Consider the following 20,917-nt stretch of genomic DNA (forward strand, 5'->3'; position numbering starts at 1 on the left):
CCGTGGTCGTATCGGCAGTGGGGTGGGGGTGGGGGCTGAAGCTGAGACTGCACTCCCAGCAGAGGGGCTCAGAGTTGCCCGTTGGACCACGACAAGCCTCTCACAGCCGGGAGAGCGACACCCGCCTGTCTTATCCTGGTAGCTGAGCCATGGCGGACCTCGGTGTGCATCTGTTGGGAATAATTGTGTGAATAGATGTGAGGCTTTGGACAAGTGACTCGGCCTCTCTGAGTGGCAGGAAAGTAAGGGGCCACCTTTTCTCCAGCGTCGAAGGGAAGAGTACCACATGGAGGTGTTTCAAAGTGCTGAGGTCAGGGCTGGTCCATGGCAGCTGCAGTCCCTCTGGGCAGATGGTGCCTCCAAGTGGCTCTGAACCATCCTGGGAGTTGGGGTGCGGCTCTGAGCTGTCTCACTGGGGGGGGATGGAGGCAAGTTCTGTCTGCATGGGTGCCTGTGGGGTGTCACCCGTGGCTGGCATTGGGCTTCCTCTGGGCAGAGCCTGGGGCCAGAAGGGCGGAGGGTGAGCCCTGTGAGCGGGTGCGTGCAGACCCCTGCATTCCTCTAGGTCGCTCACAGCCAGCTGGGTAGCTCCCTCCCTCGTTTTTCTTGTCATTTCCCCGTGCCTGTCTTTCATCTAGGCTCCGGGAGGCGAGGTGACTCACCCAGGTTCCCACAGGTGTGGAGCATGATTCCAGGCCTCACCCACCGCCTTCTGAGGGCCCCCTCCAGCTCTTCACTGTGGGTTTCAAAAGTGGGGCAGGTGCCTGGGGCAGAGGCAGATCAAGGGCCCCTGGAGGTCTCCTGCATGGCAGGAGCCCGCATTCTGGTATGCTCCCTTGGTGGGCAGCTCTGACGGTAGGCTCTCTGCAGGGGGACTCCGGGGATGCCGGGGTCCATCCCAGGATCTGCCGTAGATCTGCTGGGTGGCCCTGAGTAAGCTGCTGCCCTTCTCTGGGCCTGGGCGTACAGCCATGTGAAGTGGGACCATAGGGCTCACTGCTGTTCTGCCCTTCCCTTTTAGGGGTATGGTTTATGCCTTAGCACCCAGACTGGCATTTTCTCAACCCCTTTTGAAGACACTAGGCTACTGGGGACTCTCAGCCTTGCCAGTTGGGGGACAACTGGACTTGGAATCAAGGACCAGGTTCTGGTCCCAGACAGTCCTGGGACTGTGAGACGCACATGGCAGCGCGGGGTGGGGCTTGCCAAGGAACTCCACTGGCTGCACTCCCCCGGGTGGGCCCTGGGAAACGGGTTCGGCAGACAGCACCCCCGCATGGGAGGCAAGCACTGATTCTGGAGGCTGCAAGATCTGGGTTTGAATACAAGCTTTCCCACTCACCTCTGGCCACCCACTTGGCCTTTCTGAGCCTCAGTTTCCTCACTGGTGAAACAGGAGGTGACGTGGTCCCCCTAAGTTGAGGTTAGGATGACATGCAGGCATGTCTCCCCAGCTACCTGCTGACACTTAGTTGGTTCCCCAGTGGCATGCACGGATCTGTCGAAGGGTTGGAAAATTGGGGGGAGGGGGGTCAGAGAAAGTTCCGGAAGCCTCTGGAGGCTGAGTCCAGAAATAGAAGACCCCAGAGGCAGAGGCTGCTGAGGGCCAGGCTGGCCTCCGCCAGCCCCCAGGAGGCCACAGTGAGCTGGCAGCGGGGGCCTCCCCTCCCTCCCGGGGCTGCTGGCTGCATAAATTACTCGGCAGCCTCTGGGCTAATTTTACCTTCTTGGTTTTCATGAATCATTTCCCATCCGGGGGCGTGTGCGAGGAATGGAAACGGCTCTGCCAGCTGGGTGCCCGGGCGCCAGCCACAGCGAGGCGCCTGTGCGGAGCCCTGCCTGCGTGCTCAGAAGCAAGGACTGGACACCCTGGAATCCCCCAAAGGGCCCCCGAGGGCCGGCTCCTTCCAGCTGTGTCCCTGGGCCTTTGGGTTATGATTTTGCAGGCCTTGGAGCTGAAACTTGGGCTGAATCTAAATGAATTTAGAATCACATGATTGTACTGTGATGGACATTTGGGTCTATTTTGACCCTTAGCGGTGGAGTGATTCAGCAGAGAGACCCCTGTGACCTGCTGGGGTGCTTCTCTGTGGCCCAGCTCTGGAAGTTTGCAGGAATTTTCATAGTCACAGAATACCAGAGCTGGTCGGCTCTGGCTGAAAGTCCAGCCTAACCACCTTGGGTAAACTGAGGCTCAGAAAGAGGAAGGAATTTAGCTCAGGAAAGTGACTTGTGGAAGAAGTCAGGCTAATGGCTGTTTACTGACTGCTCACCATTTTGCTCACAACACCTCTCTTTGAGTATTATTATCCCCATTTTATGGAGGGGTAACTGGAGGCCCAGAAGGTGAAATAAACTCCCCAGACGGCACAGCTGTATGTGGCAGAGCCATAGTTTGTGGAGCCCGAGTTTTTCCTGACTTCTACACCAAGCTGCCTCTTGGAGTGGGTTTATAAGCTCACTGTGAGTGCTCCTGGAAAGCCCCAGCTCACCCTCACGTTTTCTTCTTCCCTTCACCAAATGTGTATTGAGCCCCTGCTGAGAGCCATTCCTGGGTGCAGCCAGGCTGGACAGAGGCTGGCGCCGGTGAGGCCCCTCCCCAGCACCCCATCTCACCCGAGGCTGAGTTCCCAGAGGACAGCGTCTACACAGCACTTTGGTCTCTGCCACACACTCAGCGGCCCAGCCCAGGCAGGAGGGACACGGGTCCGCCGGAGGTGTGGAAAGTAAGTGCCCTGCCCATTTGGCCACCACCACCCAGCCCTGGCAAATTGTTGCCATGTGGGACCCCCTGCCTGGCATTGCGAACGCTTCCGATTTTCCAGAGAAGCTGCACATCCGTGTTTTCACACGAAATCTTCTGTTTCTTTAGAGCTGGCACCCAAAGCAAAAATAAAAATTGGAAGAAAGTCAGCCATCCGTTTGTAAGCTGTGGATCCATACTTCTGCTGCCTCTCTCTAAGCCTGTCTCTGGTTAGAGCAAGGTCTTGTTCTAATCATTCCTCAGGGGCCACCTCTCTGAGGAGGTCCCTTCACTCCCTGCCATGGAAGACCCTACCCCACCTGCAATTGCCGTTTATCACCCTCAGCACTGGACTGCCACCCTGGAGTAGTGGAGAGGGGCGTGGGCTTTGACCTGGAGAGTCTCTAGATAGTTGCTTTACATCCTTGTTCAAGCTACTTAACTTCCTGAGCCTTCATTTTTTTAAATTTGAAAAAACAACTACAGTAAAATTGAACTCAGAAGATTGTTGAAAGGAGTAAATACAATCAGACAGAAACCCCAGTTAAGCAGAATTAGGCAGAAGTGGAATTTATGGGCCTAGCAAAGTGAGAAGTTCATGCGTGTCCACAGCTTCAGGCACAGTTGGATCCAGGGCTCACACAGCGTCATCAGGACTCGGCCTGTCTGTCTGACTCTGCTTTCTTCTGTACTGGCTCCACTCACAGGCAGGCTGCTGGACTCGGTGGCACAGTGGCTGGCTGCCAGCAGATCAGTGCTTATGTTCTATTCTTTCAGCGCCTCCTCTTCTCAGCAGGTTCCTCCAAAGCCCCCAGACTGCAGCTCTTGATTAGCTGGGCCCTTTTCCCTTCCCTGCACCGTTCACTCTGCTGGGCAGATACATCTGCTGTGGATCAGTCCTCGGGCCAATCAATCAGAGTGAAGCATTTCAAAACGGGGGCTCTCCTTTTCGAAAAGGACACCCGGGGGCTTGGTGCCAGAAGGGGGAATGGATGCCAGCAGGGAAGCCTACAGACATTCTTTCCGGGCTGCAAGCCTCATGAGGGCAGGGACCTAGTTCAGCCCGGGTTCCCAGCACCTAGGACAGTGCCTGGCACTCCACAGCATGCAAAGGTCAGGAGTGAATGAATGGATCTCCTCCACAGCACGTGTAGGACCCCAGGCACAGCCTGGCATCAGCCACATCCATACCCCTCCTGCTCCTTCCTGGAAAACCAGGATGAAGGTCTTGCATCCTTGGTCCTTGCGATGTTTACCCCTGTGGAGTGTAAGTGCCTCCTCAGTGTGGAGCTTGTCAGCCCAGCCCAGGAAGCCCCAGAACACCGGTTGGTGCAACTTGACATACAGTCATTATAATAATTAGTAATCGCAGCACCTGCCTTCACAGGTGTGCTCTGAAATCAGCTCACTCTTTATTTACTTCTTTACTGTCTGTGTCCAGATCATTTATGCTTTTTACCGTTGCAAGCTTGAGCTGCTGCTAGAGACTCAGTTTCCTCAAGGGTAAGACAGGGATAGAATCCACCCTGCAGGATTGCGGAGAGGGTTAAGTGAGATAAAAAAAAACGTGGAGCTTCTGGGCCAAGTCCTGGCACAATGGAGGTGCTCGAGAAGAGCCAGGTTCCCTTTGAATACCCTCAAATCCAGGTCCTAGTGTGTGAATAAACCCACATGTGTAAGCCGTTTCATGGGAATGTGGGAAGATAGTTAATTCTTCACAAGTGGCCACTAATGGTGCACTCATACACATAAATCACACCTGTACACATATTCAGTTAGGAAAGAACCCTGATCTCTTGGCATAGAGGCTACATGTGGCCAAGACTCCGTGGATCAGCCAGACAATTTATTACCCCCAGCACAAGAATCAGCAGACTCATCAGCACGGTGGCACCAGTTATTCTGCCCCCAGGTCTCACGGGGCAATATGATGGGCCCAGGTGGGCACTGTAGGTTACGCCGCACTGGAAGGACTCAGGGCTGAGGACCTGGCACCTTTTGTAGCCAGCAGTAATCAAGTCAGTTCCCCTTCTCTGGGGAGCGAGCAGTTGTGTGGTACTTGTGCTGTGTTGCCACGACTGGCTTAGTTACCTGTGTGACTAGCTACGGAAACGGCTTAGGGTGGGAGGGTGGTGCGGGCTTACAGTATGACAGACTCCGCAGGGGATGCTCAGGGCCCACGGTGGACCGCCCCTCCCATCACACACACACACACACACACACACACACACACACACACACACACACACACACACACACACACACACACACACACACACACACACACACACACACACACACACACACACACACACACACACACACACACACACACACACACACACACACACACACACACACACACACACACACACACACACACACACACACACACACACGCCTTACTTGTCCCAGGATGGAAGGGTGGCCTGGCTACCTGGTTCCCTGTTAGAGGTATCCGTGCGTGCTCAGGGATGATATACACCATGGCTTCCAGCCTCTGGCAATGTAGATTAGTGCTTCTCAGACTCCACTGGGCATACAGGTCACTTGGGGAGCCCCCTGTTTTAAAGCAGACTCTGATTTGGGAGGTCTGGGGGTGGAGTCCGGGACTCCGCATTTCAAACAAGCGCCAGGTAATGGCCCTACTGCAGGTCTGTGGACCACACCTGGAGAAGGAGGGATTTAGGTGACTTGTGAGGTGTCTTGTAATTCTGAAATTCTGGGCAGAATTGGGTAAATAAACTGGGTAAGTGAACAGCCAGAGAATGGCAGGGCGAGATGGAATAGGGAGGAAAGGAGGGAGCAGAAGGGGACGGCAGGAGAAGTAAAGGCTGGGGTCACGCCCACCGGCCCCGCTGGCCCTGCAGCCCGCTCCCTCCACAGCCTTTCCCCCTCCCCGGTCTCGTGGTGCAGACAGTGGTGCCCCTTTCCTTGCGGCCAGAACAGCACACGGTGTTTCATCAGGGTCCTACCCGGTGGTGTAGAGGCTTTAGGGATCGGTGGAGGAGTGTAGCAGCGAGGATGCCAAGGACACCACCGTGGAGAGGGGCAGGGAGAACAGAGCTGGGGGAGGGGCTGCCACGAGCAGGCTGGGTGGTGGTGGGTTTGCATCTCCCAGAGTCTTACTCTGGGAGGTCTTGAGCAAGTCACTGCCTCTGGGCCTCCATTTCCTCGTCTAGAAAGGAGGGCTTTGGGCCGGGTTTCCCTGGTGGCTCAGATGGTCAAGAATCTGCCTGCAGTGCAGGAGACCTGGGTTCGGTCCCTGAGTGGGGAAGATCCCCTGGAGAAGGGAATGGCTACCCACTCCAGTATTCTGACCTGGAGAATTCCATGGACAAAGGACCCTGGTGGGCTACAATTCCTAGAATCCGAGAAGAGTTGAACAGGACTGAGTGACTAACACTTTTGAAGCCTGGGTGCATCCTTTCAGCTCTGACAATCCGTAGGAGGCAGTGAGATGTGAGAGCCAGCACTGGCTCTTAAGAGCCACAGGTGGGACCTAGGGGCAGATTGCTTACAGACTCTCTGCCTTCTGCATTAGCATCATAGAGGTAAGGAGCTGGGGACACCAGAGGACACGTTGGGTCTCCAGCATCTGTCTGCCGCCCAGCCAGCAATCAATGCAGAACATTAAATGGATGTACATATCCAGGCCTTTGCCCATCAAGACCTTGCCTTCCTCCCACTTTGGCCCCTGGTGGCTCAGCCCAGAGGCCCTATGCTGCTTGTAGCCTGACCCCCCCAGCACACACACCCCCTTCTCCCCCAGCCTTATTTGGCTGTGGTTGACTTGGTGCTTGGAATCCTGGGGCCAACTGGGTCTCAGGGAATGGACTTCAGGGTCCCCTTCCATGGGGACAGAGGGGGTCAGAAGGAGTCCCCCACCCCTGTCCACCCTCTGTCTATCAGCAGATACCGCCTCCCGTTCTGCACCACTTGCTGCCATGCTGGAAGTGGCGGGGGTTAGGGCAGCCTGGGACTAATTTTTTAGGCTATAAATACTGATGTGTACTCTGAAACATTTTACTATGCAGAAAAGATAGAAGAATATAATAAACTTCCATGCGTCTGTCAGCCAGCCTCAACAGTTAGTAGCTCTTAGGCATTACTAGGGCTTCCCTGGTGGCTCAGCAGTAAAGAATCCACTTGCAATGCAGGAGACCTGGGTTCAATCCTTGGGTCAGGAAGATCCCCTGGTGGAGGGCATGACAACCCACTCTAGTATTCTTGCCTGAAAAAATCCCATGGACAGAGGAGCCTGGTGGGTTACAGTCCACCCCATGGGGTCACAAACAGTCGGACAGGACTGAGTGACTAAGCATGCACACATGCGTTACTGAGCTATTTTTTTAAGTTAGAAATGCATGGATCTGGTGTACAACTCAGAAGTAAGTCCCGTTCCCCGCTTGAGCCCTCAGTCTCAGGAGCAGTGGCTGTCATAGCCTAGAGCCATTCTGTGCATGCATGAGCACAGATAAATGCATATGCTCTCCTAATTTTATTAAAATGGGGCATGTTTATTTTATAAAACACACATTAATGTAGCTTTCTCATTTTGTATCAGACCCCATTCTGGGTAGATAACAAATATTAATTCATTTAATCCTCATAGTGCTATTAATATCCTCAGGCACAGAGAGGTTAAGGAACTCCTATGACATCACGCTCATTTAGACTGAAGGCAGGAGGAGAAAGGGACGACAGAGGATGAGATGGTTGGATGGCACCACCAACTCAATGGACATGAGGTTGAGTTAACTCCAGGAGTTGGTGATGGACAGGGAAGCCTGGCATGCTGCAGTCCATGGGGTCACAAAGATTCAGACGTGACTGAGTGACTGAACTGAACTGATGACATCACACAGGGGTTGACCTCATTGGGAGTTAAACCTGGGCAGCTTGGTCTCAACCACCATTTTTTTTTTACTGCCTCTCAAATTATATATATAGTCTTCTTTACCTCGGGATTTTGTTTTCACTACGAATTATGTAATCCATCCAACAAATGTGTGCTTAACTTTGCACTAGGCATTCTTCTAGTGGCAGAGGATATAACAATGAACAAAACAGACACACGTCTCTGACCTTCTGGATTTTACATTCTAGTCAGGGAGACAGCCAGCCAGTAATAGAGATAAGTACTGCATATATTTGATGGTGAATGGTGCTCTGGAGGAAAATGAAGCAAGGAAAGAGGGGTAGAAAGCGTAAGGGAACCGCAATTTTATACAAGCGACCGGAGGATGTGATATTGAGCAAAGGGCTGAGGGCATGAAGGGCTGAGCGCTGCGGGTCCCTGGGGGGAAGAGCATGCCAGGCAGAGGGAACAGCCTGTGCAAAAGCTTGAGACGAAATGTGCCTTGCTGCAGGCTGTGCAGGGCAGCCTTTGGGGCTGTGGTGAGAGTGAAGTGGCCTGGGAGGAGATGAGGTCCAGAGTGAGTTGGGGGTGGGTACCGATTGGGTCTGGCTGGCATGCCCCTGAGGAGCTTTGCTGTTTGCTCCGTGTGAGATGGGGCTCCAAGGAGGGTTTTGAGTGGGGGACCATTTGATCTGACTTAGGTGGTCACAGGTTCATCCGGCTGTGGGGTGGAGAATGGACAGTAGGGGCGGAGTGGAAGCAGGGGGTGGAGTTTGTTCCATTGCTTCCTCCTTTGAAGAAACTGCCTGTAGCGTGGATACACTCTCATTTACTTAACCAACCTCCAGATGGACACAGTGGTTGGTCCTTGCCATTCCAGACAGTGCTGCAATGAATACCCTTACCCATGTGTCTTGGAGAAATTCTGAGAAGTGGAATTGCAAGACCAATGGTCATGGGTATTTTTTGAAAGGTCCCCAGTGCCAAATTGCCTTCCCTAGAGGTCCAGTTTATGCTCCCAGCAGCAGTGCATTAGAGAGAGCTCAGGTTAGAGCATCCGGTAAGATCTTGGGCTTGGCGTGCTAAGTTGCTTCAGTCAATTCCAATGCTTTGTGACCCCATGGACTGTACCCTGTCAGGCTTCTCGGTCCAGGGGATTTCCCAGGCAGGAATACTGGAGTGGGTTGCCATGCTCTCCTCCAGGAGATCTTTCTGACCCAGGGATGGAATGACGTCTCTTACGTCTCCTGCTTTGGCAGGTGGGTTCTTTACCTCTAGTGCCACGTGGGAAACTTAGGGAGAGGGTGGCTGGGGGTGCCAGCCTGATTGGACCTGCGGATGGGGGTGGAGCCTGTACCTTTGGTGGGACAGGGTACCAGTGAGGATGGCCAGGGCTGCAGGTAACAGAGACCCCATCCTAGTCAGGCTTGAGTGAAAACATGTGACGGGAATTGCAGAAGTAGGGGAGATTTTAGGACCATTTGATTTAATACCTTAACCAGGTTGATTAAAGTCTCCACCTCAGGGATGCTTTCCAATACCAAACAAACCACGCTCTGTCCTCTGATTCTTTGGCACCAAGTGAAACGAACGATCCAGAATATACACAGAATCCCACAGGTTGGGGACCCACTCCCTCATGATTGTCCCCACTCCGAATGCCAGTTGCAATTCCTGGGCCACTCATGCAATACTTATGACCAACATAAATCAGGGATTTCCACGACCTCCTCCCCAGATGCTGTAACTCCCAAGAACAATTTGCAGAACTCAGGAAGGTGCTTTACTTACTATTTTTGGTTTACTGTAAAGGATACAACTCAGGAAGAGCCAAATGGAAGAGCGAGGCATGGGGAGAGGGGTGTGGAGCCTCCATGCCCTCCAGGCATGCCACCCTCCCAGCACCTGGTGTGGTCACCAACCAGGAGGCTCTCTGAATCATAAGGATTTTTGTAGGGGACTTCCCCGGCGGTCCAGTAGTTAAGATCTCACCTCCCAACGCAGGGGTTGTAGGTTCAGTCACCAGTCAAGGAGCTAGGATCCCACATGCCTCATGGCCAAAAAAACCAAAACATAGAAATAATATTGTAACAAATTCAATGAAGAGTTTAAAAGTGGTCCACATAAAAACATCTTTAAAAAATAGAATTTTTATAGAGTTCGATCTTTGCCTCCTCTTACCCTTCTCCCCGATCCCTACATCGGTGGATGGGACTGAAAGTTATGACTCGAGTTTCTTGGTCTTTCTGGTGATCAGCCCCATCTTAAGTCCATCAAGGGACCCCATTCTATGTTACCTCATTAGCATCGACTCAGGTGTGATAGCAAGGGGCTCCTTGTGACTAACAAGACACTCTTAGTGGGAAATGCCAAGGGTTTTAGGAGCTCAGGTCTTTAAGACAAAGACCAAATATGTTTATTACTATACCACACCTCTCCACTACTTGCTGTGCTAGCTTCATCCTAGGGGGGATTCCTGCTGGGGTCTTCTGCAGGATGTGCCTGCCATTTGCAATAATGGCTTCGTGCTTTCTCCAGAGGGTAGGACAGTCATTCCCATGAGGGAGGTGCAGCATCTGAGCAAAATCTGGTTTCATTAGTGGGAGGAGAGGGGGATCCAGGTAAGCCACCAACAGTAAGAAGCCAGCTCATTAAATAGGTGCCATCCTTCACCAGCTTCTCCACTTGACTCATGAACCTTGACACTGTTTCTTCCAACTCCTTATCAAAGTCTTACCATGAAGGAGTCAACATATTACCTCCAAAAGATTCTTCAGGAGGAACCACCTTGGGAGTACGTGTTCCACAGCCCCCAACCAGCTGCACCGCTGGTGCTCAGTGAAAACTGATGTGTAGATAAAGTCCTGAAGCCAGATCTGTTGTGACTGAGACAGGAGCCTCGACTGGCTGGACCTCAGTTCCTCCAATTGCAAAATCAGAGGCTGGATGGGGTTAGAGGTCTCCCCTTGGGAACTCCTTGCCCTGAGAGCCCCTGCAGAGTTTTTTCTTTGTTTTTATCAACATATAGAAAAGTAAAAGTGTGACAATGTATTTTCACAAACTTAGAAAATGGGACCAATACTCAGATAGGACCAGTCCTCAGATAGACATAGGGCGTGACAAGCATCCTAGAACTGCCTTTCCTGGCCCTTTCTAATTGTTTGCAAGGATAACCAGATACACCTTTAACCACCATAGTTTTGACTATTTTTAAATTTTATATAAATCGAGCCGCAAAGCATGCACTCTCTGGGGTCACGTTTCTTTCTAAGCATCATGACTCATCTACTCTACAGCGTGCAGTTGTGGCCCAGTTTCATTTCTGCATAGTATTCTATCCACCAAGCTAGTTTTTGAACATAGAGAAGTATAATGAAAATCGCATGGCTCTGTGTAATCAGCAGGACAAGTGACTGAACCATGTTAAATTTCTTTGCTTTTGCTTAGAATGATAGCAATGAACCTATGTGTTCACCCAAGTTCTCACATAACCTATAAGAACATTAGGAAAAGGAATGAATTATTACAGAGTCCATGCAATATGTTTCATGGACAAAACCTTTCAAATGGGAATATAGAAATTAAAACAGAGGTGCTTTGTGGTAACAATATTGGGGCCTTTATTGCTCAATTGGGCGATTGATCGATTCATTGATCCAGTGTGTATCAAGTGGCACATATACGACACTTACATGCCTATCTTTAATCTAGATTCCTCCTTCCTCCCAAAAAGTTGGTTGTGCATGCTTGAGTGCTAAGTCACTTCAGTCGTGTCTGACTCTTTGCGACACCATGGACCTAGCCTGCCAGGCTCCTCTGTCCATGGGATTCTACAGGCAAGAGTACTGGAGTGGGTTGCCATGCCCTCCTCCAGGGGATCTTCCCAACCCAGGGACTGAACCTGTGTCTCTTAGGTGTCCAGCGTTGCAGACAGGCTCTTTACCACTAGCACCGCTGGAAGCCCTAAATAGTTGGTTAGGTCTCAGCATCTAATGACAAGTGGATAAAGATAGAAGAACATTAGTTATCATCTTCTCTGGCAGTTTCTCAACTAAATGAGTAAAAAGAGTTCTTTTACAATTTTTTTAAGTGATGTAGGCAAAAAAGAATGAAAACTCTTTAACGTAAGATCCGAAACTAATCACTAATGATATCCCAAAATATATCCTCCCAGACCTGTGTTGCAAATCCGTATAGCTAAATACACATTTTACATGCAATTGTTTTGTATCTATCTTTTCACAACTTTCATTTAAAAAATAGACTTTATTTTTTAGAGTAGTTTTACGTTCACTGGAAAATCGAGCAGAAAGTGGAGAGTTTTCCTACGCTCCCTGCCCCCCACCCCTTCCCCACTGTGGACAGCAGTGTCAGTCTTAGGACTAGCCCAGACTCCAAGAGTTGGAAGTGTTTTTTGGACCCATCAGTCCTCAGCTACGTGGCTGGTCCAGGGGCCACCCCAGCAGGCATTCAACTGTTGGTTATACAGTTAAACCCAGAGGCATGTACATTTGTTACGACTGCTGAACCCACACTGACATCATTATCATGCAGAGGCCACAGTTTACTTTAAGGCTCACCGGTTTATGCATTCTGTGGGTTTGGACAAATGGATAATGACATGTATCCACCATTATAGTATCGTCCAGGGTGGTTTCACTGCCTTAAAAATCCTCTGTGCTCTACTTATTCACCCCTCCCACCCTCCAACCCCTGGCAACCACGGATCTTTTTGCTGTCTCCATAGTTTTGCCTTTTCCAGAAAGTCATAAGTTGGAATCATACAAGATGTAGCTTTTTCCGACTCGCTTCTTTTACTTCATAACTTTCATTTTTCTTTTAACAGTATATTGAGCATGTGTTTCCATGTCAATAAGTATTCTTCTCAAGCGTTGTTAGTTGCTAATATTTCCTTGTATGTTGTGTATTAACTTCTGTGTTTGAGGTTTAAGTTATTTCCTTTTTTTTTTTTTTACTACTAAAAATAGTGTTGCAGAGGACAGCCTTGTGGGTAAATCTTTGCACACAGCTTAATCATGTCCTTTAGATAAATTATTCGATTTGAGATTGCTCCTACAAAGGTTTTGCTCATTTCAAGGCACTGCCAAATTGCCCTCCAGAAAGGGTACATCAGTTTCTATTCCAGCTGCTAGAGTATGTGGGGTATTTCCCCACATACTTGCCAACTCTGACTGGTATTGAGATTTTTAACCTTTGCCAGTTTAATAAAGGAGAGATGGTATTTATTTGTTTTAATTTATATTTATTTGAGTATTAAAGTTTTGTGGTTTTCCATAAAGCATACTGGCCATTTGTCTTTTTTTTTTTCTTTCTTTTACAACTTTTCCATTTTTTTCTATTGGAATAATCATCTTTATAGCATAGGTTTATTAAAAGTGTTTTTCTATTAAGGGTATTGACTGCTTGTAAAGGCCTTCTTTTAATGTCAAAAAAGGTCACCAACATCACCACCTAATGTGCTGTGGCTGTTTTTTTTTTTTTTTTTTTTTCATTTAGTCATTAAGTCATGTCCAACTCTTTGGGACTCCATGGACTGTAGCCCACCAGTCTCCTCCGTCCATGGGATTTTCCAGGCAAGAATACTGGAGTGGGTTGCCATTTCCTTCTCCAGGGGATCTTCCTGACCCAGGGATCAAACCCGCGGCTCCAGCTGCATCTTCTGCATTGCAGGCAGATTCTTTACTGCCGAACCACTGGGGAAGCCCCATACCTAATGTGTGCTACACTTTTAAAATAATGAATAAAATGGATAAGAAGAATATGTATAGAGTACTTATTTCTATGCCAGGCACTGTGCTGTGTAAAACAGCCCTGTGAGATAGGATCTGATATTTGTCCCATTGGACAGATGCGGAAACACAGGCAGGAGTGGGTAGGAATTTTCTCAAGGTTACACAGCTTGTGAATGGCTGTGCTGGTATCAACTGAGTAACAGCACATGTAGTGGCAGAGCTTCTGTGAGTCAATAACACTTTTAAATAAATTTACCTTTTGTTCGTCACAAAAGTATCTACGTATTAATACATTTGCAAATTCATCTGATGTATAGGCGCTAGGTGTATAATTTGTTTTTTCTATAGGCAGTGCTTGCTGGACATATACATCCAACAACTCCCTGTAATAATTTCATGCTTTTTCCTGCTTACCCCCCACGGTCTACGATTAAGAACCATGTCAGACCTTTTATTTTTCAGGAGGAGGAAACTGAGACTCAGGGCCAGGCAGGACCTCGCTCAGGGACCCCTAAAAAGTTTATGGCACAGTCAGGACTGAGACCCAGGGCTTGGGACCCAGCCCATGTCACTGTGTGACTCGGGTAGCCCCCTTACTACACGTCCCTTTGTCATCAGAGGAGACAATGCAGGATGCTTCGGGGGTGCGAGGCCCGCCAGATTCTCATGGTGCCAGCTTCTAGGGTACCCCAGTGGGTACAGACTCCCAGTCCCTCTGGCCACACTTGCTGCCGGGCATTCCAGGCCCTTGGCATCCTGCCAAGGGTGAAAACGGAGCTGCAGGCTCCTGAGCTGCATTCTGTCCCCTCCTCTTGGGCCTGCATCTCATTGCTGGGTTTGCAACATGCCTAATCTCCGCGTGTGCAGACTCCGAGGAGCCAGCTGAGAGGGAGCATTGCCAGCAGCTTGGGAGTCCTCCACGAGGCCTGCCGACCACCCCTCCCCCAGGTCCCTCCCCAGGCAAGCAGAGCCAGAACAATCCGCAGAAACGGTTGCTGGAGCTTCACCTGGCTCCGGCCTTACAGTGCCTGCTGACATGGACCCAGTGAAGGACGTACGCCTGTGCTTTCCCTCTCTTCCCAAGGAAGTCCATTCAGTCCTGTCATATCCCATCTTCTCCCTCCCTGCCCCCATGGCCCTTGTTACAGATACAGAGGATTGTAATACATGTGAGTCACATAAGTGAGGCTTAATTCCGCTTCTCCCGGGAGCTGGACCCCTCCAAGAACGAGGAGAACGCAATTGTGTAGTTAGTCAATAGGTATCAGTAGTGAGTGTTATGTAACCCGTTGTGTTTCCCCTTTTGCCTTTGCTGCCAGGAGGCTCAGAACTGAATGGAAAACTAGATCACCAACCATCTTACAACAGATTCTGGGTATAACTAGCATCATTCCTTCTCCACGAGGTCTCTGGTTGTTCAGTTGTCCTGCTGAGTATGGATTTATGTTATAAATCATCACAATTTTTTTAAAAAAAAGAATGGGATGAAGGTGGGATATAAATGAAAAATAAGACCTGAAAGGAAGTGGTCCATAGACATCTCACTTTGAGACTCAAATGAATGCTTTTCTCATAAAAGGATGGTCTCCGCAGGGCCATTTCAGACTTACAGAAGTGTCTGTGGGCCATGTCCCTCCATCTCTCTCTTGGTCTCTCTCTCTCTCTTTCCATCTTTTTTTCTCTGATTTACTCTCCTCTCCCTCTTCCCCTCCAGCCTTCATTCTCTTACTATTGCCTACTTCTCCCTCCTTTCCTTTCCCCCTTTGTCTCTATAACCTCCCTCCCCTGTCTCCTCCCTCTTCCTGCTCACTCCCTTGCCTCTGGCAGCCAGTTTACTGTTCAGTTCAGTTCAGGTCAGTTCAGTGGCTCAGCCACTCAGTCCTGTCCGACTCTTTGCGACCCCATGAATCGCAGCACGCCAGGCCTCCCTGTCCATTACCAACTCCCGGAGTTTACTCAAACTCATATCCATCGAGTCAGTGATGCCATCCAGCCATCTCATCCTCTCTCGTCCCCTTTTCCTCCTGTCCCCAATCCCTCCCAGCATCAGAGTCTTTTCCAATGAGTCAACTCTTTGCATGAGGTGGCCAAAGTACTGGAGTTTCAGCTTTAGCATCATTCCTTCCAAAGAACACCCAGGGCTGATCTCCTTTAGAACGGACTGGTTGGTCTCCTTGCAGTCCAAGGGACTCTCAAGAGTCTTTTCCAACACCACAGTTCAAAAGCATCAATTCTTCGGCGCTCAGCTTTCTTCACAGTCCAACTCTCACATCCATACATGACCACTGGAAAAACCATAGCCTTGACTAGACGAACCTTTGTTGGCAAAGTAATGTCTCTGCTTTTGAATATGCCACCTAGGTTGGTCATAACTTTCCTTCCAAGGAGTAAGCGTCTTTTAATTTCATGGCTGCAGTCACCATCTGCAGTGATTTTGGAGCCCAAAAAGATAAAGTCTGACACTATTTCCACTGTTTCCCCATTTCCCATGAAGTGATGGGACCAGATGCTATGATCTTCGTTTTCTGAATGTTGAGCTTTAAGCCAACTTTTTCACTCTCCACTTTCACTTTCATCAAGAGGCTTTTTAGTTCCTCTTCACTTTCTGCCATAAGGGTGGTGTCATCTGCATATCTGAGGTGATTTATATTTCTCCTGGCAATCTTGATTCCAGCTTGTGCTTCTCCCAGCCCAGTGTTTCTCATGATGTACTCTGCATAGAAGTTAGATAAGCAGGATGACAATATACAGCCTTGACGTACTCCTTTTCCTATTTGGAACCAGTCTGTTGTTCCATGTCCAGTTCTAACTGTTGCTTCCTGACCTGCATACAGATTTCTCAAGAGACAGGTCAGGTGGTCTGGTATCGCCATCTCTTTAAAAGAATTTTCCAGTTTATTGTGATCCACACAGTCAAAGGCTGTGGCATAGTCAATAAAGCAGAAATAGATGTTTTTCTGGAACTCTCTTGCTTTTTCCATGATACAGCAGATGTTGGCAATTTGATCTCTGGTTCCTGTGCCTTTTCTAAAACTAGCTTAAACATCTGGAAGTTCACCGTTCACGTATTGCTGAAGCCTGGCTTGGAGAATTTTGAGCATTACTTTACTAGCGTGAGACAGTGCCAAAGAATGCTCAAACTACTGAACAATTGCACTCATCTCACACACTAGTAAAGTAATGCTCAAAATTCTCCAAGCCAGGCTTCAGCAATATGTGAACCGTGAACTTGCTGATGTTCAAGCTGGTTTTAGAAAAGGCAGAGGAACCAAAGATCAAATTGCCAACATCCTCTGGATCATGGCAAAAACAAGAGAGTTCCAGAAAAACATCTATTTCTGCTTTATTGACTATGCCAAAGCCTTTGACTGTGTGGATCACAATAAACTGTGGAAAATTCTTCAAGAGATGGGAATACCAGACCACCTGATCTGCCTCTTGAGAAATCTGTATGCAGGTCAGGAAGCAACAGTTAGAACTGGACATGGAACAACAGACTGGTTCCAAATAGGAAAAGGAGTACGTCAAGGCTGTATATTGTCACCCTGCTTATTTAACTTATATGCAGAGTACATCATGAGAAACCCTGGGCTGGAAGAAACACAAGCTGGAATCAAGATTGCCAGGAGAAATATAAATCACCTCAGATATGCAGATGACACCACCCTTATGGCAGAAAGTGAAGAGGAACTAAAAAGCCTCTTGATGAAAGTGAAAGTGGAGAGTGAAAAAGTTGGCTTAAAGCTCAACATTCAGAAAACGAAGATCATGGCATCTGGTCCCATCATTTCATGGGAAATAGATGGGGAAACAGTGGAAACAGTGTCAGACTTTATTTTTCTGGGCTCCAAAATCACTGCAGATGGTGACTGCAGCCATGAAATTAAAAGACGCTAACTCCTTGGAAGGAAAGTTATGACCAACCTAGATAGCATATTCAAAAGCAGAGACATTACTTTGCCAACAAAGGTTCGTCCAGTCAAGGCTATGGTTTTTCCAGTGGTCATGTATGGATGTGAGAGTTGGACTGTGAAGAAGGCTGAGCACTGAAAAATTGATGCTTTTGAACTGTGGTGTTAGAGAAGACTCTTGAGAGTCCCTTGGACTGCAAGGAGATCCAACCAGACCATTCTGAAGGTAGATCAGTACTGGGTGTCCTTGGGAAGGAATGATGTTAAAGCTGAAAGTCCAGTACTTTGGCCACCTCATGCAAAGAGTTGACTCATTGGAAAAGACTCTGATGCTGGGAGGGATTGGGGGCAGGAGGAAAAAGGGAGGACAAAGGATGAGATGGCTGGATGGCATCATTGACTCGATAGACATGAGTTTGGGTGAACTCCGGGAGTTGGTGATGGACAGGGAGGCCTGGCGTGCTGCGATTCATGGGGTCGCAGAGTCGGACATGACTGAGCGACTGATCTGATCTGATCTGATTACTAGCGTGTGAGATGAGTGCAACTGTGCAGAAGTTTGAGCATTCTTTGGCATTGCCTTTCTTTGGGATTGGAATGAAAACTGACCTTTTCCAGTCCTGTGGCCACTGCTGTTTTCCAAATTTGCTGGCATATTGAGTGCCACACTTTCACAGCATCATCTTTCAGGATTTTAAATAGCTCAACTGGAATTCCATCACTTCCACTAGCTTTGTTCGTAGTGATGTTTTCTAAGGCCCACTTGACTTCACATTCCAGGATGTCTGGCTCTAGGTGAGTGATCACACCATCGTGATTATCTTGGTCGTGAACATCTTTTTTGTACAGCTCTTCTGTGTATTCCTGCCACCTTTTCTTAATATCTTCTGCTTCTGTTAGGTCCATACCATTTCTCTCCTTTATCGAGCCCATCTTTGCATGAAATGTTCCCTTGGTATCTCTAATTTTCTTGAAGAGATCTCTAGTCTTTCCCATTCTGTTGTTTTCCTCTATTTCTTTGCATTGATTGCTGAGGAAGGCTTTCTTATCTCTTCTTGCTATTCTTTGGAACTCTGCATTCAGATGCTTATATCTTTCCTTTTCTCCTTTGCTTTTCACTTCTCTTCTTTTCACAGCTATATGTAAGCCCTCCCCAGACAGCCATTTTGCTTTTTTGCATTCCTTTTCCATGGGGATGGTCTCGATCCCTGTCTCCTGTATAATGTCATGAACCTCCGTCCATAGTTCATCAAGCAGTCTATCTATCAGATCTAGGCCCTTAAATCTATTTCTCACTTCCACTATATAATTCTAAGGGATTTGGTTTAGGTCATACCTGAATGGTCTAGTGGTTTTCCCTTCTTTCTTCAATTTCAGTCTGAATTTGGCTCATGAGTAGCTCATGATCTGAGCCACAGTCAGCTTCCAGTCTTGTTTTTGTTGACTGTATAGAGCTTTTCCATCTTTGGCTGCAAAGAATATAATCAGTCTGATTTCGGTGTTGACCATCTGGTGATGTCCATGTGTAGAGTCTTCTCTTGTGTTGTTGGAAGAGGGTGTTTGTTATGACCAGTGCGTTCTCTTGGAAAAATTCTATTAGCCTTTGCCCTGCTTCATTCTGTATTCCAAGGCCAAATTTGCCTGTTACTCCAGGTTTTTCTTGATTTCCTACTTTTGCATTCCAGTCCCCTATAATGAAAAGGACATCTTTTTTGGGTGTTAGTTCTAAAAGGTCTTGTAGGTCTTCATAGAACTGTTCAACTTCAGCTTCTTCAGCATTACTGGTTGGGGAATAGACTTGGATTACTGTGATATTGAATGGTTTGCCTTGGAAACGAACAGAGATGATTCTGTCATTTTTGAGATTGCATCCAAGTACTGCATTTCAGACTCTTTTGTTGACCATGATGGCTACTCCATTTCTTCTAAGGTATTCCTGCCCACAGTTGTAGATATAATGGTCATCTGATTTAAATTCACCCATTTCAGTCCATTTTAGTTTGGTGATTCCTAGAAGTCGACGTTCACTCTTGCCATCTCCTGTTTGACCACTTCCAATTTGCCTTGATTCATGGACCTAACATTCCAGGTTCCTATGCAATATTGCTCTTTACAGCATCGGACCTTGCTTCTATCACCAGTCACATCCATAACTGGGTATTGTTTTTGCTTTGTCTCCATCCCTTCATTCTTTCTGGAGTTATTTCTCCACTGATCTCCAGTAGCATATTGGGCACCTACTGACCTGGGGGGTTCCTCTTTCAGTATCCTATCATTTTGCCTTTTCATACTGTTCATGGGGTTCTCAAGACAAGAATACTGAAGTGGTTTGCCATTCCCTTCTCCAGTGGACCACCTTCTGTCAGACCTCTCCACCATGACCCACCTGTCTTGGGTGGTCCCACAGGGCATGGCTTAGTTTCATTGAGTTAGACAAAGCTGTGGTCCTAGTGTGATTAGATTGACTAGTTTTCTATGAGTATGGTTTCAGTGTGTCTGCCCTCTGATGCCCTCTTGCAACACCTGTCATCTTACTTGGGGTTCTCTTACCTTGAACGAGGGGAATCTCCTCACTGCCACCCCTCTTGACCTTGAATGTGGAGTAGCTGGAGTTTACTGTTAACATCTCTTATAAACCCTCAGCACTTGGCTCTTTCCAGGGCCCTGACCCCGTCTTTGTCTCATTGATTTCTCTGGGCAATTTTGATTATTTCCATTTTGCCAAGGAAGACACTCGGAGAAGGCAGTGGCACCCCACTCCAATACTCTTGCCTGGAAAATCCCATGGATGGAGGAGTCTGGTAGGCTGCAGTCCATGGGGTCGCTGAGAGTCAGACATGACTGAGCAACTTCACTTTCACTTTTCACTTTCATGCATTGGAGAAGGAAATGGCAACCCACTCCAGTGTTCTTACCTGGAGAATCCCAGGGATGGGGGAGCCTGGTGGGCTGCCATCCATGGGGTTGCACAGAGTCGGACACGACTGAAGTGACTTAGCAGCAGCAAGGAAGACACTAAGGCCTAGGGCATTGAAGTCACGTGCCTGTGGTCGCACAGTTTGTGCTTTACACTTATCAAATCCGAGCTCCAGGCCTCAGGAATCTAATTCCCTCACACTCTCACTTTCCCTCACTGCCTCTAGATACCAGCCTCACCCACCTTGTCTAGTAGAGGTCATGAGAAAGTGCCCCAAGAAGAGGGTTCAAAACAATATCCCACCCACCCTGTCACCCCCTTGACATCTCTTATAGGGTTGAGATTCTCAATGGGGACCGAAGGACATATTAGTGGAGGTGGGGTGAGTTATGACATGGTTCATTTGTCCATTTATTCCCTAGACAAATATTTATTGAGAATACGCTGTGTTGCTAGGCCAGGCTGAGACCAGGTAAGGAAAGCCAGTGTAAAATTTAAGGAGGCACTCAGTCTCAGGTACCAATCCTGCAAGTGCATGACCCTGAGAATGAGAGCTTCCTTAACATTTATTTTCTAGTGTCTTGCTTGTCTTTCACTTATTTCTGCTGGGATGTCAGACACTGTTACAAGTGCTGACCATTCAGTGGTGAGCAAAAAGGCCTGCACTCTGCCCTTGGCGAGCTTCTAATCTATTATGGGAAACAGATATCAATCAAACAATCATGTTAAAAA

General features: G+C 48.4%; 1 protein-coding gene across 6 annotated transcripts in view; it reads left to right on the forward strand.

The window, feature by feature from the left end:
• PRDM11 (PR/SET domain 11) overlaps positions 1–20,917 on the forward strand; it is a 97,367-nt gene that overhangs the window by 17,661 nt on the left and 58,789 nt on the right. The window lies entirely within an intron of this gene.

The sequence above is a fragment of the Bos grunniens genome, chromosome 15 (genome assembly GCF_055505025.1).
Source record: "Bos grunniens cultivar Pamir isolate PY7600 chromosome 15, Bosgru_T2T1.0, whole genome shotgun sequence".
NCBI classification, from domain to species: Eukaryota; Metazoa; Chordata; class Mammalia; order Artiodactyla; family Bovidae; genus Bos; species Bos grunniens.